Source organism: Apteryx mantelli, chromosome 6 (genome assembly GCF_036417845.1).
Source record: "Apteryx mantelli isolate bAptMan1 chromosome 6, bAptMan1.hap1, whole genome shotgun sequence".
Taxonomy (NCBI): Eukaryota; Metazoa; Chordata; class Aves; order Apterygiformes; family Apterygidae; genus Apteryx; species Apteryx mantelli.
Genome location: NC_089983.1, coordinates 47,514,267 through 47,534,755, shown reverse-complemented (window position 1 = coordinate 47,534,755; position 20,489 = coordinate 47,514,267).

The window sequence follows — 20,489 nt, the reverse complement described above, 5'->3', positions numbered from 1 at the left end:
ATGACTTTAGTGCATTTTAATTGTGAAACTAATTCCTCATCCTGCAAAATCTTTAAGCATATACTTAAAACTGAAGTTAAATAGAGAGAACACTTTCTTTCTCTGTGCCACATCAAAAGAAAAGAACTCTTAATTTCCCATTTTTTCTCCTTGACTGGGTGCAGTGTTTTACTGTTTAGTAAGCCTACTAATATTTTCTGAATATGGGTTTTAATTAGAATGAGTAAGGGAAGACCAGAGGAAGTCTTGAAGCAGGGAATCAGGTCACCTCTCAAACAATCTGTCTCATGTCTACACAGTTAATCTAAAAATATAGAGAGGCTTTTAAAACTAGATTTATTCAATTTCAATTTCTTGTTATATTGTGACAAGAGCCCTCTCCTGCAGCAGCTTCTGTGCCGTGGCTAAAAGAGATCAGAAGTGAAAGCAAAACCTTTCCTAAATATATCAAAGTGCCTGGCTTGAGTTTGGTTCTAGACCTGGGAAAAGTAGGGTTACTTTTGCATGCAAACAGTGGGGAAAATGGATTTCAGTGTGGATTAGACATAGGACCTGCTTCGGTATTTATCAGAAAAATTACATGATGTACCTTGCTTCACAGGAGGAAGAACTGCCGTTTGTGTAATTTTCTAAAAGTTATTCTTGCACTTTTTTCTATGAAAAGCAGTTCATACTTCTGTTCTCAGTAATGCCCTGTTGTTTTATCTGGTATATCTGTTAGGCTAAGCTTTAAAATGTTAATAAAGGCAATCCTGAATAATGAAAAAATTATGTTGATAACAGTAAGCAATATGATATTAAGTCACTGCTGTTCATACATTCTGGGTCTCTGCTGTATTTTCTTTTTTGCTCTGGAACAAACTAAACAGGCTTTGGCAACACAGGATCTTATAACATAAAACTATACTAAAGGCAGATTTCTACAAAGTGCTTGCACAGCACAGAAAGTTTAAGTTTTGGCAATGAGACAGGTTTGTGTGGTACAGAAGAATTCTTATATTTGAATGTTTCTATCTTACAAGCCTTTATATGTCAAACTTTAAGTGGAATTGACTGTTTATCCCAGTTGATTTTGACTAGTGACGCCTTCCAGGTTGGAGGGCGCTCACTTCACTCTGTTTCCCATCAGCACTCCTTGACTACCGGCATGTGGTGCCAATTTGTTCCTTCTGTACAGAGAAGAAAAGAAGTTTGGATTTAATTTTAAGCCTTGACACAAGGTTTAATTTGCTAAAAAGGGGAGCTGTGCCATTGTAAATCTTGGAGGAGACACCAAGGTTGCAAAAATTGTCAGCCCAATCTGTTTTAAGCACCATTTGAGTTGTACTATTAAAGGAACAATATTCCTTTTCACAGCTTGTTCAGCTGTATCAAAGAACACCGGTTAGCATGTAGTTGGCTATTTATTGTAACTTTTCTTCTTTTCTAATCAAGCTTTTATGATAAAAGGAAATATCTGTGCTGAAAATGATTTGATTTATCATTACATTAAATAGAAAAAACAGTGATTCAATTTCAGGTGATTACACTTCAAAGCATAGTAGTTGCTAGTTTTACCAAAAGGCGTCACAAAGAGAATAAAAAGGTGTTCTCATTAAAATCTTCCTAGACTTAAAGAAGTGAGTGCATAGTAGTTTTATGGTCATTTTTTTGAGAAAAAGAATGTAGTAGAACAAGAGCTCTTCAAGAAAGTGTATAAAGTGACTTGTCTGAGATCATTGAATTGCTCCAAGGTTAACTTTGGGGATATGAGTGAGTTTGTGCAGTTCAGCGCTTAGTTTGATATACAGCTCTTCTCAGGCCTGAAGGACTAGAAACATCAGGTCTGTGTCTGTAGCTTTGCCTTATTCTGCTGCCTCTGAGTGAAGAGAAAAGAAGAAAACCAGTTGTAAGATATGGCAACATTTTAAATCCGAAAAGAAATTTTGCAGACTGCAAGTTTGGTAGCTCAGTCCTGTCTAATGTGGCCTGCGACGTGTGTGGGGCCATTGGCTGGGCGCAGTGCCACAGTAAAGCCTTTGTGGCACTGAAACCTCAGGCACAGGGACTGTGTGGTTGGGTGCTCAGGAACTCCTTTGAGGGTTCTGGAGAACTGCAGTAAAGTTTATTAAACTATTAATGCTATAAACTATGAAACCTTATTAGTTTGAGAGACTTCTTTGCTTCTGCATTCATGCTATGTGCACGGTAGATCTGGCGTTTCACAGCTTAGATTTTGAAATTGGCAGATGCACAAACTTCTGATGTTGATCTGATGAGTTTTCCTGTAGCAAGCCAGGCTGATCTCTGGAGCAATGGCATAAGCTGTCTTACTTCTGCGATCAGTCTGGCTTGATACTGACAGTCCTTTCACATGGTACCTGTCAGGCCAATGCTGCATGGATTTTCTATGGAGATGTGCCTCTCACCTAATTAACGAGTGAGGGTTTATTCTTGCCTCATGTCTTCATGATATCAGTCTGTGCATCTAAAAACTCAAGAATTTTTTGTTGTTGATGTCTAGTCAGCCCATACTTAGCTACAAGGATGAGTTGGCCCTGTGGGCAGAGTCTGATCTCTACTATATTAATGTAACCAAGAGCAGATAGAGTCCTTAGTCCTCCACCCCTTTACGGCATGAAAGAGGACAGGATTTGGAATGAAACCCTATGTCACTGATGAGAATGCGAGTTTGGTCATTGACTTCAGCTGGGTCAGGGTTTCATCCTTTGCCCTAATTCTTTGTAAACTGTATTCTGATTCATGATGAAATTACCATTGAAGGGCAGGATGATGTGATGGGTTTAGGTAAATATTTAAACTAATCTGTTTTAAAAAAAATCATCCTGTATTTGGTTAAAACTCAAAAATTTAAATGTATACTTTTCCCTTTTTTTATTTTTATTTTTTTTAAGAAATGGATGTCTGACCCGCTAGTTTATTTATGGTCATCTGCCGTGTAAGTCTTTATTATTTCTTGGATTCAGTGCTACAGACCTAATAAATCATAACTGCTCTTTCTGAGCCATTTCAACTCATGTCAATCTGGGCAGTGTGCACATGTACTGTTTTAAATTCTGCAAAATAGCTATGTTTTAACTTTTTTTTTGTTAACTTTTGGCCATGACTGAGTTAACTAAGTTTCTGTTTTTCCACATGCCATAGCAACTATTTTTGATATCCTAAGTAGTTGTTTTAATGATAATGTAAAATATTTGTTCTATTCTAAAATATAAGGGTTACGTTATCTTGCTGCTTCTACCACTTATTCTTGTTTTGAAGAAAGCCTTCACCCCTTTGAGAAAGGAGGGGGGAGCCAAACCACACCCGAAAATCCTTTTTGGTATCTTACATGTACTGCTGTTAACAGGCTACATATTTTATGTTACTAACATGCTGAGTATTTTTTTTTTTTTAACTACCTCAGATATGGTTGATTGGGTGGGTAGATGTATACACCCTAGACTGTTTTTTAGTATTAATCAAGTTGAACTGTACTGTAATATTAAGGAGGAAAGAAAAGAGGACAAACTAGAACTGTGCCATAAACTGACCTATTTATCAAAAAGCTCTGCTTTTCTTTGGGCTCGTATGACTGGAATGAAATGGGATCTGCTTCTAAATTTCCAATGACTTTACTAAACAAAACAATAACTGCTACGGCTTTGCCAAAACAGAAGAGAATGTGCATCCAGTTTCTTCTTTGTCTAAGAAATAGGGTGAAATTGCCAAAAGAGAGGAGAATGTGGATCTGGTTTCTTCTTTGTGTAAGAAATAGGGTGAAATCAGGGGAGCAGGCGAAGAGGGTGGGGGCTGTAAAAGTGTCCCTTTCTGAGCTCTGGAGCACCCAGGGTGGCAGCAAACATCTCTGCTCTGTGAAATTCAAGTATCAGTTCTTATGTCCCTAAACAGAAGTATTTTGATTCTTTCCAGAGACTTAAATTCATGCTCCGTGTTCTACATTATATGTCTATTCAGGATTATAGGATTTGTGGAAAGGAGGCCTTCATTGTTTTGCAGGAAGTCATTTAGCCGGCTTATCTGTACATAGCTTGTTACTTATCAGTTCCGTCTCCGAGAGATCTTTTTCTCTTGGTATTTATAATAGGATAGCTGTTCTTCCTGAAGGTGAAGGAAGAGTGCAGTTAGATGGGCTTCTATAGCCTAATTATTTGTACTTCACTGTAACTCTTTAGTGGAAACATCCATTTAACCCTGTGGCTACTCTCAATCAGAAATACTGTTTTTCAAGTTGCTAGGTGTTACTTCTGTCTGCAGAAGGCTGACACTTGTTTGGCAGATATATGTGCATTGTTTTAATCACACTTAACAGGCAATTAAAAAAAAAAAGCCACTTGAATTTAATCTGAATTTATTAAATTCTGCTACGTTCTGTTAATGATAGATACAGTATAAAAGTTGATTAGCCTGTAATTCATGATTCCCTTTTCTTTAACTCAGTTGCTTGCTATGATATACTTTATTTATGCTAATGTGTATCATGCTTTTATTGTAACTATTTTGTATGTGATGATAACAGAATACATTTTAACGTGTGAAGTTTGTTAGCAATAGCCTGGTCAGGAGTCTGTTTGACCTAGAAACCAGTGCCACATTCAAATGAACTCCGTGCGGGTTCCTGTGCCTCATGCTGGTGAAAAGACCCTAAAAACCTAGCACTAGGCTTTGGGAGATGCCAAGCGCAGGGATTTATTCAGCTGTCTAAATGTGGGCCACAGCACTGGAAGCGCTCACCTCCCACAGTCCTCGCTGACAGCCGGCGATGGCATTGGTGACGCTAAGTTTCTCCTAGAATGAGAGTTCTCCAAGCTCATTTCTTCCCATCCTAATTTCCATTTAGGGCAAGGCTGCAGCTCTGTTTAGGACGGGGGAGATGCAAGGTCTTGTGATCAACCACAAAATTGTTTACCTGCAGTAAACACAAATAGATAGTGAAATCCTTTCTCATGTGACTATTGGGAATGTTTTAGGCATTCTCTGTTGGTCTCCCCAGACAAATTACGTTTGTAAGCACACAGTGTTTGTGCAATTAATCAAGCACATTCTAAAGTCAGTGTAATTTGGAAAGATGACCATTTATAGAAGATTTGTTGTTCTCTGACCGCAGTTACAATTATCTGGGAGAACAGATAGGTCAGATTTATTTAATTTGCTTTTTTTGGTAAAAGCAGTATATTTTGTTAAAATTGGCTAGCAAAAAGATTTGTTTCCATGTGGGTGTGTATTTCAACACTGCAGAAAAATGGTTATTTCATAAGCTTGAGCATCAATCTTTGGATTTACACAAATTTTAAATTATATTCCTAAGAGTTTATAACGGGAGCCAAGAGTTATTTTCTGGTTATTAATCTTTCTCCCCTATCCAAAAACATCCCAAAACTTTGTTTAGCTGTACAGTCTCTTCAGACTGTTGATTGTACTGTACTGGGGCTTAGAATGTTTCAGTTTATGTAACTAGTCTCTCTGTTTAAATTTCAATGACAGATCTTTTCATTTTGTTTACAGCCAAATAACAATGCAAACATGTCATGATACAGCCGTAGACATGGTGTGCGGTCATTGAAAAGGGCATTCACCAAATTGATTTCTTGGTCTTATCCTCTTAAAACTTATTAAAAGCATTTCATTGTTATGTGCAGCTATTAGTGAGCAAAAATAAGCTTCTCTTATTTACATAAGGATGATAGCTAGTCACTATGTCTTCTCAGTTATTAGTTGTTTGGTTAATCAGAAAGCTGTGTTATTACAGCATTTTCATGGATTGCAGTTAAGCAGAAAAACCACACATGGCATAATGGTGAAATATTTTACTGCAAACCCAAATACTTAACTAAAATCATATCTTTAATGTGTTTACAATATTGCAGTATTTAAATTGTTTGCATGGATTTGATTATAAACTTTTACGTAGATATATTCGTGTTGTAGTATTTTGTAATACAAACGTCAATGTGAGGCAACTTTCCGGGCATAATTAATGTTAAATGACAATTTGCAAGTGAATTCATCTACTCTCTTCTGAATTTTCCATCTGGTCCTTATCACGCGAAGATGTCCATTCAGCAGTGCTCAAGTGGTTTTCAGAACTCATCTCCAACCTCTTTATGCACCAAAGACTCTTGCAATTTCTCCTTGATGCGGTTTCTTAACCTTCCTAGCAATGTCTTTCTGTTCTTCTAGGAAAGTGTAACAAGCTTTTAGTCTTTTTGCTAGTATTTTAAAGAAAGTTTTCTGATAGAGGTTATTACTGCAGTCTGAGCTTAGGCTCTATCCTTGGCCACTGCAGACAACCACATCCTATAATCCAGTTCTTAAACTTATCAGCCTCCGTCTTAAAACTAGTTGAGTGGTTTCCTTCCACTGCTTTACCTTGAGTCTAGAGCCTGTGTAGGAAGAATATTCCTCCCATGCCTAAAAGCTGTTTTCTGGTTTCCAGCCCTAACCCATTGACAGCAGGCTTAAACCCATTTATACCTGTGTCGGCATTATCTTCCTCTTCAACAGCTTTGTCGCTTACCCTTCTGGGTATGCTGATGAGTAGTCGTGTTCCTCATCCGCTACTGATTTGCACATAATGCCACCTGTGCAAGAACCTGTGCTTTGCAAAATATTTAATTATATTTATATTAGTCTGGTCCCCAAAGACATACTATGTATATATATTTTTTGCATAATACTGCTCTCCTCTGTATGGATGATACCTGCTAATTTTTGTATTGCCGTCAGATTTCATCGGCATGCTCCTACTCTTTATGGCAAAGTCATTAATGTAATGGCTTGTTCTAAAATTGTATTTAAGGAACTTCCCTGGTACCTTCCCTCCAGCTCAAGAGCCTAACATATTAGTGAGGTTGTTACTCCATGTTTTTTATTTTGCATTCTTTTTTTTCCCCCTCCATCTCTCCTCCATCTCATTTCTCTTCCTTCAACTTCAGTTTCTGCTTGAGTGCTGTGTTTATGGTAGATTTTCATGGTTTTAACAGGGATGACAATCAGTATGTCTTACAAAAACATTTATCCATTACTACTCTTTCCGTTTTCAGGATTGTAATGTGTAGGGCTAGCATATGTTTAAGATTCCCCAGATATATCTTTTTTTTCTTCCCACTTAGAAATTTTGTCTGCGTGAAATTCAATAACTTAAATTTGTTCAGGATTTCTGGACATCTGACAGCCTGGGAAAGGCAGTAGGTCCTAGTGGTCTGCTGGACATCTGGAAATCCTAGAAATGTCCTCCGCACGGAGCGAGTGCAGCGAGTGTAGTGTTTGCAGGAAGTGTGAAAGCTGTTAGCTGAGCCGTGGCTGCGGGGTCGGGACATGCACGGTGACCTGGGCGCTCCCTGGAAGCAGCAGACTTGCTGCATGTCTGTCACATAGCGAATGCACACACGGTCCTGTTTGGAGAATACCAGGTGAAGTTTGGGGCAGCTATTGCTTCCTCCACTGCACTATGCATACTCGGGGGGGGGGGGGGAGAGGAAATTATTTCAAATTTCTCAATGCATTCCTACTTGTGGCTTTCAGATGTTGACAGGGTACCATGAGTAACCTAAGACAAGGAGAGACTATTCTAACTGCATCTGATTAATAAACAAAGTCATACGTATATCTGCCTAATTTGTTTTCTTCTGTGAAACTTTTGCCTGTTCTTCCTTGGATTTTAATTTAGTCATTACCCAGTCCGGGACAGAGCTTTAAAACTACGTTTATAGCCCGAAGTGTTAGCCACTATATTCATGGTTGTGGACACTCTAGAGCATTGAAATGGAGGAGGATTCAGAAGTGCTGTTTTAACTTCTCTGAATATAATTTATGTTTTAGTAGCAGTCTCCACAAAGGTGAGCATCTAATATAACACAATAACAACAACATAATGGTCCTGTAGAGACAGCATAAAGAGCAAAAATTCAATGAAGTAGTTAAAAATAAATATGTCTTGAGCCAATACCATCAAATACTTTCAACTACTGGACACTAGATGATTATTACTGGGCATCACTGTTACATAAAAACTCTGTAAAGCCAAAATATGTCAAGAAGAGTTTTAGGAAAAGAGGGAGTGTATGCCAAAGATCTTGCATAAACCACCCAGGAAACAAACCTCTCAGATCAAGAAATACTATTATTCTTTGGAAAGAAAACATAAACACACTCCACATACCTGAACAAATGTGTATGAAGTGTTAATGACTAAGGGATTCATTCTTCTTGTGCATCAAAAACCGGATCAAATACTGAAGATCTCAAATATATTAACCAGTCAGCACCTGAGCTTAATATAGGGTTATTACTAAGATAAGAAAGTGCAACAGAACTATCTAGCAAGAAGAAATCCCATTCACACTCCTAGGAAAGGAAAGTTTTGAAAGGAAACTTCTTAAAAGCCTTGGTAAGAAAATAGAAACTGAATCATGTCATGTGGTTAAAAAGAGTTTAAAGAGCACCCTAAGAAGTTCCATATCAATGCTTTTTAAAAATATATTCAGTAAAGGGACTATTTCCCTTCAATATTTTCAAATCTCAACTTTTTCTCCCCATTGCTTTTTAGCAGTAGAACTGCTTGAAAACTTGTAGAGTTACAGCTTTTAGTGTAAAATCCCTGGATTTCTTGCATTTTATTTTCCTGCTTCTCAAGATGTTTAGAGAGAATTTTAAAGTTATAGCCTAAAAAGTGAATATTAAAAGACAGATTATAAAAGCAATTGCAGAAAAGTTTGGGAACTCATAACTTGCTATAGCTACAGCAAAACTGTGTATGTGAATATGTTCACATATTTTGTTCTAACTAAATCTTTGATTTCTTATCTGTATTTTGCCGCCTCATCAGTACAAAATGCATTACAGATAGTGACAGTAGAAGAAACAGAATTCAGACTTCCAGGCTCCTACATATTTGCTTATTGAACAAAGTGTTTAAGAAACTCCTTCTCTGCTTAATATTTCTTAAATTCCAATTAAGATTTGTTGAATTTCAAATCTCCAGAAGTGTAAATCAGTTAAACAAGGGAGGTGCCTTGGGAGTCAGCTTCATTTGATTCCTTAGAAAAACCTTAAAAATTGATCACTGGGATTGAGTTGCCTGGGGCAGGCTGATTATGTGAATTCTCCTGTTCAAGTTTGGAATTTTTCCTGCTCCTAATCAACACTCACTGCTGTAACTTGCATAAAAGGTTTGTTAAATTACTGTACAGATTTCTATGGGCCTAACTTCTATATAAATCAAAATAGATCATTCTAAGGTCATTCTTACCTTGAAACATTGCAATTTTGTAATGTTCTGTTCCCCAAGTACAGTCTCAGCCTCCAGACTGATAATATATGTGTATGTGTGCACGCGCACTTATTTATCTATATCTATCTATAAAACAATAGCAACAGCTCTCACTTGTGATTTTTTGTTTTTGTTTTCATTTCTATCCTTAATTTATTTAGTCTGGCTTTTTGGGGGGGTCCACTGAGATCTTTGAAGCCAGCTGAGGTGATGAAAAATTATAAATGATGTATTAAATGAAATTTCTGGCAAAAATGTGTTTTGTTAGACACAAAAACCACTGAGGCAACAGAGCAGACTTTTTTTTAATGGTCCAGAAAAATTGCTCTTTCTACTTTCCATCTAGTATATATTCTATACTCTGATTTTAATAAAGTAATTAATGAAATGGGATCAACCAAAAAATATCTAAAGAAAACTACATTCTAACCTTACTGACCTTTCATCTGCTGTAATAGATGGGAATTTTCAGTTCCACTCCAATATCCTCTCAATTGTATGCTGTAAACCCTGTTAGTGTCACTGAAGATTATACGGGTGTTTCTGAGGAGAAATTTGGCCTATATTTTACATATATGAAATTGTTAAAAATTGTATCGCATGCCTAAAATGATTGCTGCAGAACAGATAATATGCAACCAGCTAAAGCAAAGCTGCTGTTAGGCCCTATAAGGTATAAGTAAGGGGAGAATGAAAGTGGGAATGGAAAAGTAGGTCTGGTTTTGTCAGATGGAAAACTTAGGCTTTATAGTGAAGGAAAAAAAAAATATATATAGACATGTGCGCACACACACACACACACATATAACAATAAAAAAGAAATAGTAGAATATGGGTTTTGCCACTCACTTTTGGTGGTTGCTATGTTGTGCTGGAAGATTACTGTGCAAGCATTCCTGATTTACATGTCTGCTCTATTGCAAGTACCAGTCTTCTGGGTAAAAAGGTTGGTCCCAGGCTTTGGAAGTTGTTCCCGGCTGTTCTCTGGAATGAGGAAAAATAATGGTAGAGTGAATTGGTGCCTAGAGAAGGAAAATATTTACAGTTCTACATGTGGAGTTTCCATTAAAGACTATGCTTAACAGTGTCTGTTGTCTGAACAGGCTCAGAAAGGATAATCTTAAGGTAACTCATATCCTTGATCCCCACCTGCTGTAATAATATGGTCATGGTATATATTGACAAACATCAATACGAATTCGTATTACACGTGTAGTAATTTAGAGGGAAAGAGAAGAAATAGAGTCCTTGAAATACACTTAGAAATTACATTACTTTTAGAGTAAGAAGGGTTTTTCCTCCCTGCACTCTCCTCTTTCCTTCCCTTTGCACAAGCATGCATTACAAAATTAAAGGCATTTTTTTATACTGTTGGCATTCCTACATGAATACACAGGTTTAAATCACCAGTGAAACAGAAGGTGACAATACTGTACTATGAGTTTTACGAAAACACAGAGCAAGAGTGGAAAAAGAACTGCCTCATGCTTTCTTCCTGCCCTAGGAGCCACTGGGCTAGCGCTTTCCCTCTAGCCGAGAGGTCAAGCGCGTGGCTCGCTCGGTCGCCGGGGCCGTGCGCATCGAGCAAGGCATGCAGCTGCCATGCTCTCGAGATTAAGCACATCTGCTGCACAGTGTTTTCGGTCTCCTCTGACCTGGGGCATGGGAACCTCAGTGCATTTCCTAACCCAGGTCTCATTAGCGTGATGCAATTAGATTATTGAAGAATGCAGTTGACAAAAGGCACGTATTATTTATAATTTGTGTTAGCAGTAAAAATTGCTTTAGACTGAAATTTCATAAGCCGATCCTCATGTCATTTGTTGTTCAATAGATCTGATGAGGAAAAACAATATATTATAAGGAAACTGTTTGAAATAGTTGCATACACAATAATTTTTTCCATATTGCTTCAAGACAGAACTTTAATACTGTTTATTTTTCAACTTACTTCCCTGATGTTTTTTCGCCTTGCATTTTATGGGTGTACCGTTGTAACAGTATAAACTGTGTAAACTAACTGATTTTTCTTGCATATGGAGTTTTTATTCAGAGAAGTTCATGAGTGGATTTTATTAGAATTGAAATATACAAAGTTTGTGCCATATTAAACTAAGCTCAAACTACATCTTTTTGCCATAAACCACTAATGTGTCTCTGAACTGTACTTTTCTCAATAGAATATATAAAAATAAAGACTATTTTATTTTTAAACATGCTGAAATGAACTAATGATGTTGTACTTTAGTGCATATTTTGTGTACTAAATGATGTAATTTTCAGCATAGCAATATTTTGAGCACTGATATTTCCAAGCAAGACTTTTAAGTCTTTGCTAGGAGTGCATTACTTTAACTATATACTCTGTTATATGGCCTAAGATACTGAAAATACCTAATTGCCCCCAAACTAATACTGAATTATATTTAGCTGTGTCATTAAATTAAATGTCAGTAGATACAACAGACTTGACCTGCAGTTTGAAACATTAATTAATGATTACGTTAAACAGATTTTCTTATTGTTACAATAATTTAGGCTGAGTATGTTCAAATGGGTAGTGGTATAATGTGGGATTACCAGTGTACCTACGTAGTGTGAGTTCTTTTACCAGCAATTCAGGATATATTTTTTTCTCTTTTGCTATTGTTGAGTAAATATGAAAAAAGCTTCTTGTATGAAGAGCATCGCAGGCCCCACGCTTGTGTGGGATCTTGTGTTATAAGACTCAGAAATTGGTAAACATTCTGTTGAACTTCCCTTAAAGAAAAAAAGGGGGTTCTTGGTCGAGTAGACTATCCTGGCAATCGCCGGCTTGTTATTTCCTCTCGCGTTGACGGCACCTCTGGTGTCTCTTTCATGCAGCATTAAAAAGCTGGGTAAATACTATCCTTTCTGTTTAAAGGAAGGTTAAACTAAAGTAGAGATTGTCCAAGCTGATTGTACTGATAAGAACATTAACTAGGACCTGGGTGGGACCTTCTTGTTTAATGACAATTTTCTTCTACAGTTTATTTAAACACAGCCGTATTTTTAGTTTATACTAGCACAGATCATTGTAGCACATGTGGTACTGGTAGTGCTAATTTTGTCTTTGCGTTTGGCAATTTTTCTCCTCTGCGCAGAGTGCAGTGGCGTGTCTTTTCAAGTGTATTTGTGATAACACATCATGATACAGATAAAGGGAGTAGCAGCTTCAAGCTTTCTGCGAGTGCCCTGTGTTGTTTTCCTGTTCTAAATGGTACCCTTCTACTTTCTTCTCACATGTTTAAGGTGTCCTGCCCATCTCTGTCATTAGCACCACAGAAGGAAATTTCATGGGCACTGAAAAATTAAAAACAACACTTTTGTAACACCTAAATTGTGTTACTGCTCTGGGTCTTAAACTCGGTTGCATTGTGAAGCTGCTCTGTCTGCTACTGCTGAAGCTCTACCAAAGAATTTTGCCAATTCCCTCTGGCAAAATAACACTTCTGGATTTATAAAATATATTAGGCCTATTTTTTCTTCCCTCCAATAGGCAAAGTTTAACAAGACCAAAGCCTGCTGGACAAATAAAAAGAACGGAAGAATTGAAAGAACTTGCAGAAAAAGCAGTTTCAGGCTTCTTTAATTATCTATGGATGCCAAAAGGCACAACAAGGAGGAGATTCATATCAACAATGTGACAGATATTTTTTATTCTATAGTGATCCTGTCAGTAAAAGAAATTTAATATAGACTCTCTTATCACTCTCTACCATCTCATTTAAGTGTGCAGGTGACTGAGTAATTCACCCCAGGAAAATTCATCTTCTCAGACTCTGTAATTTTCTGACATAGAAAAAACATATTGTACTGGGAAAAGGGATGAGGAGAAGCGGAACTTGTACAGTGGAGTATTTTTCAAGTGTACGTTATTTCTAAATACTGCAGCAAAATTACAAGAGTAGCAGCATTATGCTGTCATGTGTTTGGCTATTGGGAGGTTTGCAAGTTTGTTTATACTTATCTTGTTGGATGAGACGTAAAAGGCAGGTTATGTTCTAGCATGATTTATTATTTAAAGGCTGTACAGAGAAGAATTCTGTCCTTGGATAGCCTAGATTATAATCTGCGCTCCGGGAATTTCCACTTACCTGGAAACCTTAGTGGTGACACCACTTTCCTGTCACTAGGGAAATTCTCTAATGGGATCTCTGTATCGGTTGGGTTCTTCCACTCACATCTTAAAACTTCTCAGGTGTGGTTATGGCATAACCCAGCTCTTTCCTTCTGTAAATAATCTGATCCTAAGTGCTTGCAAAGTGTGCAATGCAGTGATTATTTCCCAGTGGCGGTACGGAGGAGAAAATGTGTGCTAAAGGAGTCATCTGCAGTCGCCGGTTGATTTGCAGCATGCTAGCCAGGAGCCTTAGCAGTAGGGAGACAGATGTATACAGTGTTGACAAATACCTTGTGCTACACCCAAAGCGTCTTTCCTGAAATGGTTCCCATGCAGAAGCATTCATAAGTGTGAGCAAAAATTGTGTATGCAAAAGAAGTTACGCTACATTAAGAGAGGAGGAGTTTGTAAAAGTAAGAGAGATCTTCTGTAATTAATAAATAGCAATAATATCAGCCAGAATGAAAATTTATTGCCCATCTTGCTATGGGAAAATATATGTATGCATATTTGCTGTGCTGCAAATTTATATGGACAGAAGGGTTTGGCAACAAAAAGCTTAATTTTCAAATATGAGAGAGGAAGAACAGTGTTTTTACTCCTCTTTAACTGGGATAGAAAGACTAAGTGATTTGGGCAGAGTTTCAGAGGAAATCTGTGGTGGGGAACTGAACACTATATACCAGTCTGATATTTAATATCAAGACTCTTTCAATTGATGGATAATTTGCATTATCTCAGAATTTAGTTCTGGTTATTTTGTCAGCTGCAGTGAATGTATGTTCTACTATTTTGACAAAGTGTCAAGTTTCTGCTTGAAAATACCTTGTACGTTTTAAAGATGAGCAAACTGGTGCTGAAATAACCAAACCTACTCAGCATCTCTGAGGAAGCTTCAGCTGAACCTTACCTACATGTGCGTGTTCTGCAGCTGAGGGTTTTAAGAATGTTTGGGGTTTTTTTTCTTTCCCTCTCTCTCTCTTGCCCTTTGGGTTATTTTTAGAACCCCCAAAAGTCTTTTCTCATGGGCTCTTTTTGCAGTGATTCATGATCCAGAAACGAGGCAGGATGGGGAAATCTTTTTCTCACTAGGCTTGCAGTCCAATGTCCATGTTAAAGTTTTTGGAGAGCGTGCAGGGATCTAATTCTTTGCGGTGCTGAGTGTGTCTTCTGACATGCTGAGCAGTTGTGGTTTGACTCGTGTGGCATCCAAGGCCTTGCAGCCCTGCACCCCTGAGCATCCCGATCCCTCGAGGGTTTTCTCATGCCTTGGATATAAGCTCCTAAGAATACAGGAATTATGCTGGAAATGCACTCTTCTTTCAAACTTTTCTCTCCAGCCCTGTTTAATAAATGATGTGTTCATGATCTTTTAACATCAGTAACAATTTGTTAGTCATATTACACTGTAGAAGAGAGAGACTGGGAAGCTATCTGAACCATTTTAAAACTTAAATTAGCCACCATAAAGTGCAGAATAAAATTATAAAGACTTTCTTGTAATACAAAATTCATAGAGACAAAACTCTAATTTCCTGATGGATATATGATATTAATGTAACGGATACCTCAGTGTAGTTAAATTGCATTAAATGGTTATTAATGCTTGAATAAACTTCAAGGAAGTGGGTACTGGTTGAAATGGGATAATATTTTGTTCTGCTAAATTATACGTTAATTGGTATTTCCTCTCTTGTAAAAGGACCTAAAGGGCTTAATAAAATATGTGGTAGAAACATTATTTTTTCTTCCTTGAGATGTTAAGTCTGGAGTTTAACTGGAAACATTTCAAATCATTCCTGGAATATTCATCAGCATTCATGATGACATCGCTTACAGGACTCCCCAAAGTAGATAGTTAGGGCTTTCAGTTATCCAGAAGTACACAGAACAATATACAAGGGAGGGAAAGAAAAGCTACAAGTAAACTGTTCGATATTTTATTTTCATGTTTAAAATTATGCTTACTTTTCTTGGATGCAGGTAACTACATCCAATATAATATAGTGCGTAATCAGGTCTATTTACACTGTGTGAAGTGACCATTATTTCTGGGCTGACAGAGGAAGGGAACTACTAAAGGATCTCAGTACTCCTCTCCCAGTAATTCAGAGACGCATCAGCAAATCAGGAGGAGGTTGTTTAAAAACAACACTTTTAATCTCATTCTCTAGTCTAAACTTTCTTGAAGTGATTTCTATTTCTTTATAGAAGTGTTTCCTGTTGTGTTACATTGGGTGGAACTGTGAAGTAAGGGCTAGGTGCTATATTCATACTCTGAAGCATCAAATATCTCTGTGCCTCCGGTTCTTCATTTGGAGAATGTGTATATGTGTATCTATCTATATATACATATATATAAATTTACTAGTGTTATTCATAAGTTCCCATTCTCTTGAGCATTCAGTTGTACTATGCTTACCAGCTATTGCAAATGAGATATTTCACCTTTTCTTCTAAAGGAACTGTAGTCAGATAATGAGTGGATGCCTACAGATAATTATCTATATCACTGAAAGGAGAGAAAATTATTTCCTTTAGAACACCAGTCAGTGGGGGAGCTTCAACCTTTCACTCTACAAAAGCCATTAATATGTTTTGATTGCAATATTGTTGGGTTTAGCACACTGGATATGGTGCAGGGTTATGTTTTCTGTTTTTTTCACTTATGTTCAAATTGGACGTGGTCTTATGGGTTTCTTAAAACATTTGTATTCATCAGATGATACTTTCTGGGAAACATAGAGTCACAGTGCCCAAATATACTTAATAGCTAAGATTTTCTGCTCATGTAACTTGAAGCAAATTATAGAGAAGGAATGAGGTTAGCCAAAGTTTTGAGCTCTGTGATTTGTCTTAGAAGAAAAACATGATAGAGAAATTGGATACTTTTGATGCGATACAAATACTTTCATATTTAAAAAGAATGGACAAGTTCCCATTTCCTGATTGCTGAAGGAATCCAATAGGAGACCGTCTTTTTTCACAGCCCGGCACTTCTAGCCAGCCAAGTGCGCTCTTTCGTAGGTTTTATTCAGGGCCAAGCTACAAGCATTTCTCTCGCTGCCTGGTCTTTTGTCAGCTTCTCTGGTCTTTCTGCTTATTTTTCCCCAAAACACACAAACCCCTTTATCTGTTTGAAGTACTGACTTGTGCCTGAGTTTGAAGTGGAGGCTACTGCAGTTTCAGCTACCTGGTTACATAAAAGTTATCTTACAACTGTCTTATAGGCAGGACAGTAATTGTAAAACGGCTTGCAAGGAGGTTTATCCATCTTGTGAAAGTACGCATGTAATAGCGGAAACAACGGGGTTAAAGCGTAACTGATAGCAAACAAAAAATATTTTGTAAAACCCAGGGGCTGTTGAGCCTTTATTGCAAACTTTACATGTTGGCTTGTCAGAGAGGACTTGAATAAGTTATAGCTTAACACGCCTTTTCAGTAGTACAGGATATGTTTTATGATGCAAGAATAAAGCCATTGACTGAAGAAACTTCTCTGAGGAATTCAGTATTATTGTGATTTTGTTTTAAATCCTATTCATCATCAACTGATGTCAGACGAGAGCTGTGATTTCACAGTCAGGTTCACTGTAGGCATTTCAGAAAGGTGCCGTACTTCTCTGAAGCTGAGTAGTATGTTTTAAAACTTCCAGTGCACTCTCGATGAAGTTAGCTCGAGCCCTGTTCAAAAGGCGAAGGTTCCCAGGAGTCTGGCCTGCCCTGGATGGCAAGCCACTGTCAGGTCAGAAAGCTGAACACAAGCGGTGAAAGAAAGGAGAGCTTGGTAGGGGTAGTGCCCACAATTGAAATTATAAGTCATTTGTGAAATTTAGCTATATATTATTTTTTAAGACTTAATCTGCATGCTGTGCTGCCATTGAAGTGCCTTACCCAAAGGCAGCTGATGAACCCTTACTTGTAAGGCGTACATCGAGGCTTCTTCTTCTGAGCAGAGGTTCACGGTTAGGTCCCAGAGGAAACACTACTTATCATTTGGGCACCCTCTACAGAGGTGCACTCAAGTTCAGCCACAAGTGACTGCACTCAACAGTTTCCACTTACACAGGGAAAAAAAGAAATCCTTCCACAACAGGGATTCATATGGAAAAGCCTGTGACCTATCTCATCTGGGAGGTCAGACTAGATAATCCAGAGACTCCCAAAGGGTATTAAAATCTAGGAGCATGTTAATACAAAAAACATTGTGCATCTTTCGCAGTATTATGAGATTGTGAGAGGTTATACCCGTGCTTGTTCGGGGTATTGCTGAGCACATTTAGAAACAAACTGCTGTTCCGTATGTTCGTAACGTTTGCTCCAGAGCACAGGGAGCTCAGAACTAAATATTCCTCCATTAGGGATGGATGATTTATTGGATGATCTCTCTGAGCTCACAGCCTTTTCCTTCATAGTTCAAATACCCCTCACAAGAATGGAAACACATGGTGGGCTTCATTTTAATAAGGACTCCCCCACCCCAAAACAAGATCTTTATCCAAAGATTTTAATTAATTGCAAAAGTTAAAAATAAATCGTGCTGGAGTACCATTGATAATCCTCCTAGGCTGGCTTTCATTCATGTTAATGTGTAATACAGCCACAGTAAGATTTAATTTTAACCATAATTATAAAAGTTTGAAATTAAATCTTACTAGGGATGTGTTCTCCATTAATATGGACAAAAACTGATCTAGGAGGATTATTATGGGGGACACAAGAAAGATTTAATTTTTAACTTTTATAATTAATTCAAAAATGTGATAAAGGATTTTGTTTCAGGGGAGGGGGAGTGCTCTCCAGACCACTAAGACATCCCAGCAGTCTTTCAGAGCCATCTTAATTACAGCCACAAAGAATTATTTGTTAGAGAATGGTGGTCAGGAGCTCAAACTGCTTCTTTCATCCAGACATAAATGTGCAGTGAAACTTTCACTGAAAGAAGCGCTGTAGTTCACGGTGAGGCAAGGAGCTTAGAGCCATATATATATACATGCATACATATGTATAAAATATCTATCTGTGTGTGTATATATATGTATGTACAGATGTGCACACACGTATAAACATGTGCGTATTATATAAATATATATAGATTCTTAAATCTGTATATGTATATATTCATGCATGTGTATATAGATATATAAAACATGTATCAAATATATATTTTTGCATCTAGATTTTTTAAATGTTATACACATATATCCACACAGGCGCACACAAACATACAGACAGCTCTTCTTCCCATAATAAAAAAGCAAGATAGTGCGATAAAGCAAAAGGAAAATTAATGGAAACCATTTCTTTCAATGTTTGCAATTGTGTTTGGCTGCACTGAATTCCATTGCATTTGTCATGCTACACTGCAGGCAGAGGGCAGAAACCAAGCAAAATTACCAAAGATTTTTCTATCAAGGATCAGGTTATGTCACAATTAAAACTGTATGAAAAAGATGAAAAGGAAGGAAGTATTCATTTACACAGGTATACATTTAGGAACTAGCTTCAGCTTTAAATTGCAATTCTTCTCTGAATTACTGTGCCTTAATGATTTCATGTTCACTGCATCTCAAATTTCCATATCAAACATGCGTAGTTTGCCAGTGCAGAGTTTTCTGAGTCCAGCTTGTGCTCACTTTCTTTTCTTTTTGCTGGTTTGCCTTTTTTCCTTGCCTCCAGTCTTGCAATTTTAGCGTTCAATCTGAAAATTCAGAAAGATTCTTTATTGTCATGGCCTGAAAGATGATGGATTGAGTCGTGGTGAAGAAGCACAAAGTTCAGACCCAGAATTAAATTCAAAACTTGACAGTTCCTCATCAGGTGTGTTTGTTGTAAAATTTAAAAAGAGTTGTACTACTTTGTGCTTTATTGGAAATGTATATATTTATAATGGTCTGAATAATGGAAAGGCTTTTTTTTTTGTTGTTACTGGTGTTATTTTAGTTTTGAGAGTTAGGGTTTTTTGCATTTTCTTCATGAATTCTATCAAATTTATTTTATAACAAAATATAAGAATAGCCACAATTTTTGCTGTTTTGATAATCATTTCCAAAAAGTTTGAAAAAATGAAAATAACAATATTCCCCAAGAGTAAAAACGTGGACACTGATGAACCTTTTGAAAAAATTTGCATCTTCCCTCAGGGAAAAAAGCACTCTTCTGATCATATTTATCATCTTTAGAGTCTTTTTTTTGCTTTTACTTTGTAAATATATACTCAGCTAGTTACAGTCTATTTCTCCTGGCCTTCATGTTTTCGGAAACTATACCTGTATTCAAAATTCCTCCCCAAATAAAATAGTTATGGAGGTTTATGTAATTGTAAAAGTCCATCTTCCATCCTTTAATTCAAGGAAATGCTTTATGTGGTTTATATTTTTTTGGCAATATTGTATTTTTTTTTATCAGCATCTGCTTTCATTCTCTGTTGTTCTTTTTTCTACAAGTAATCAAGTTTGGCCAGCACTGTGAAACACATTGTTGTAAAGTTCTGTAGTTACAGAAGGCAAATTCCTCATGCACTAGTGCCCATAAAACCTGCTGGCAGAAGATGCATTAGTCAAGACACAAAGTGGCCTCAGATAGCTCAGGAGTGGAAGAACGTTGCCAGATAGGAGGACAGTGATCTTCAAAGCACTTCTACAGTCCTTTGAACCTCCGCTTGACTATGGGATGTGCTAGGACTAACTACCAGGTTACTTTGAACTTCCACCTAGTTGCTTATAAACCCGGTACTCTCTATTTACCAGGAAAATGGCAGGATTTCTGTGCTGTGTGTCTCCATGAGAGCACCCCCTGCACTGTGGATCTAGTTGAAAAGCAGGCATTTCTCTGGATTTCTCAGACTCAGATTTTTTTTTTTTGTCCCTATGTGCTATGTTAAAGATCTGGTCTCATTGGTTGGAAAATGGTCATTTGCTCAAAATGGTCATTTCTACGTGTGCCTTGTGTTGCCTGTGTCTTTGGTAGTGAATCCGGCTGTAGAAATAACTGAAATGGTTTCTTTTATTGCTCAGAGCTAGGAGTGGCAGCTGCTTCCCCACCTCGCCATTTCAAAGAGGAACGTTTCAAGCA